A 3,304-nucleotide genomic window follows, 5' to 3' on the forward strand; every position below is an offset into this window, starting at 1 on the left:
GAACGGAACGGAATCAGTGGAGGGATTTCCATTTTTTTTTTCCTACCGGTTCTGTGAGAGAGCGCTTCCAGCGCTGATGGTGTCACCTAGCCTGGTAATGAAACATCTGCAAGAAAACCGCCAAGCTCAGAGAGCACCAAGGACTCCTGAAGCATCTACCAGGGCTTCCTTCACACCTTCCAGGTACAGGTTCAAATTCTCTGCTTCCACCCAATTCGGAGAGACTTTTGGCCGTCCACCGAGAACAATGGCTACCCAGCCACGATCGTCCAGCTCAGAACGAACACAAACAAAAATGCCGTTATCTACGGTGGAACATTTCTGAGATGGGCTTTGGAGAGCTAGCGAGGAAGCTAGCCCCTCCTTTCAGAGTGGTGCATGGTACTTCCTCCACGGCAGTGGGGAGAGGGGGTGTCTCGCCAGTGCTTTCCCAAACCCACTTAATTAGCACCCCCGGTGACAGCTTCCAGCAACGTGAGCCACACAATCCACACACGCACAAACACACACGCTCTGCATTTTGCTAATTACCTGCACAGGCCCTTCATCCCAGCTCTTACGGTCACGTCGTCTCTCCCACCGAGTCTACGGCCTGCCTCGTAGGCCAACAGCCATTGGCAGGGTTCCCCCGGTGAGCAGAGGAGCGAAAAGGGGAGGGGCCCCCCCCCACCAACTTCCCCAAGACCAGCCACTCTGAGGAGAGAAGCGCTGGGCTTTTCTGGGATTCCTTCCCAAGTTCTCCACCCAAACGATCGTCCTAATCGAGGAGTGGGATGAGCGAAAAGCCTTGGTGGCCGAAACCCCAGAAGACACTTCCATGTTTGATTCTATGAAGATATCCCTCATACTCATGAAAGGAAATCTCAAGCCGACTCAAATGTGGATGGTTTAATCGTGGCACTGATGATGTTCTCCGTTCTCTTGGCGATTCTCCTCACCTCTTCCATTCTTGCCCTGCTTCTGTGAGTTAATCAACCAATCAAATCGGAATAGAGCTGGAAGGGACCTTGGGAGGTCTTCTAACCCATCCCCCGCTCAAGAAGAAGACCCCCAAACCATTCCAGAGAGGTGGATGCTACTCTTAAAAAACACCCAGGGATGAAGCACCCTCAACGTCTGGTGGCAAGCCCATCCACTCGTCGACTGTCCTCACGGTTAGGAAGTTTCAATTCCAGGTTGCTTCTCTGCTCGATGCATTTCCATCCGTTGTTTCTTGTCCTGCCTTCTGGGTTGTTCTGTGCCGTGGCTGGTGTCAGCTCTGATGGTGTCCATTCGCTGTGTTCTTTGGCCACCTGGTTTCCTTTGACACTTACCTAAATATAATTGCTTCCTCCAGCCAATTTCCTTGCAGCCAAGGTGAGGATGATGCAGTTTCATCATTTTTTGCCTTCTAGTGACATGTCTGCTGTTAACTGAATCATAGATATTTGATATAGGCCTTGTGCTGTGCAGTTGCGCGCCTTCCCATCCTCCCCTGCCATGAAAGTGCTCATGTTCTCCTCCCTTGACTAGTCAGCCGATGCTCGTGTCACACAACGTGCAGGAAGCTTCTCATCCGTGTCTCTTGAGATACACCCATCTTTTCCCCCACAGCAAGGGGTCCTGGGAAAAAAGCTCCACCATGTCGCCGAAACGCCAGATAATTAAAAATCCCGAACTGAGGTTGGCTATTGTCAAGAGGACGCCATTGTGTACAGTAACGAAGCAATTATGAATGAACAGCAGCACGGATGTCATTAATTCCAGCTTTTAAGGATCACAGCATAAGGCACGTTAAAAACGCTAAAACGCAGGCGGAGTGACGATGTGATTTATAAACGGGGAATGGCTGAGATGGGGTGGAGATGGGCCAGGCGAAACAGTTGGGAGGGTGCAAAAATTGCAGACTACAGGAACCATTTGCATCACTCAGGTGGCCCCGAGGAAACAGACAAACCTCCAAGCGGCCTCAACGACCCTCGCAAAGGATGCAAATGACCAGCTGTCTTGCAAGGAGTATCAATCCTTCCATTCCCCGCTATCCTGTCAGAGCCGAAGAAGCTTCTTGAATGGGGAGCGAAACGTCCTCAAAAGAAAAAAGCAAGGAAATCCGGTTGCCTCCTGAAGAAAAAGGACCTTTCAGACAACCAGGAGACCTGGATGACAGAGAATCTCTGCACAGTTGTGAGGAAACTTCTCTTCCTGGGTGGCTTCGAGGAGATGGTGACACAACCCTCGTTGGAGGATGCTAAACCCAGATTGTCAAACAAACTTGGCTTAAGTTTTTATTTCTTTTTTCTTTTTAAACTGTTGTTGTTTACTAATAACTCAAAACAGAGAATCCACTTTTTTTTTCCCTCCTATTTTTGCCACAACCACCACCCAGGGAGATAGATTGTGCCGTGAGAGAGCAATAAGATGGTTTTTGGGCCTAAGGCAGGACTAGAGCTCACCCTCTCCTGGTGATTGGGCCAGAGCCACCCAGCTGTCTTTGAACTCTCCCTAATTCCTCAAACGTCACCATAACTTGCTAGAGTTTAACATAGCGGCAATAACGTACTCGTCGTTTGCAGTGGAGTTTTGTTTCATTTTGTGGGGTTTAAGATGTGGTGAGAATTAAGGGGTTGCTTACCTACATATTAAGGGTACCCTGTTCCTTCTTCCTGAGGAAGAAATGGATGCACTCGACTGCTTTTGTGGTCTAGGGCAAGGGTCTTCCAACTTGGCACGTTTTAAGACTTGTGGGCTTTCAACTCCCAGAATTCCTGAGCTGACATGACTGGAGGAGGAGGAGTTCTGGGAGTTGAAGTCCACAAGTCTTTAAAGCGGTCAAGTTTGAAGGCCCCCTGCTCTAAGGTCAAGACTTGTGGAGAAAGTCCCAGGTGTATTTTCAGCACCATGGACAGAGGCACAACCTAGAGATACAGGAAACGTGGATGCAATGAGACTAACAGCCGCAGAACTACAAAATGTACACACAGTCCTCAAATACAAAATATACCCCCCAAAAAAATCAAAAATGTTTTCCCCCCATCCCACCCCCCAAAATAAAACTCTTTTCTTCCGCCACCTTTTCCTTCTTCTAAGCTTATTCATCAAGGCCCCTTCCACACCGAGTTATATTTTGCATCTCTGTTCTCCCGCGCGGGGTTCAGGCGTCACCAGCCAGGAGTGCTGAGGACTAGCTACTTGCTGAATCCCAACACAAATGAGGACAGCAAAACGGAGCTCTGGAGGTGAGGATGCCCACATAATCATAAAGGACTGGTTTGAAGTCACTTTTTTTTACAGTGCCTTTGTAACGCAACGGTGACTAAACGAATGG

The sequence above is a fragment of the Pseudonaja textilis genome, chromosome 17 (assembly GCF_049901715.1).
Source record: "Pseudonaja textilis isolate UNSWEBS1 chromosome 17, rPseTex1.2, whole genome shotgun sequence".
Lineage (NCBI taxonomy): Eukaryota > Metazoa > Chordata > Lepidosauria > Squamata > Elapidae > Pseudonaja > Pseudonaja textilis.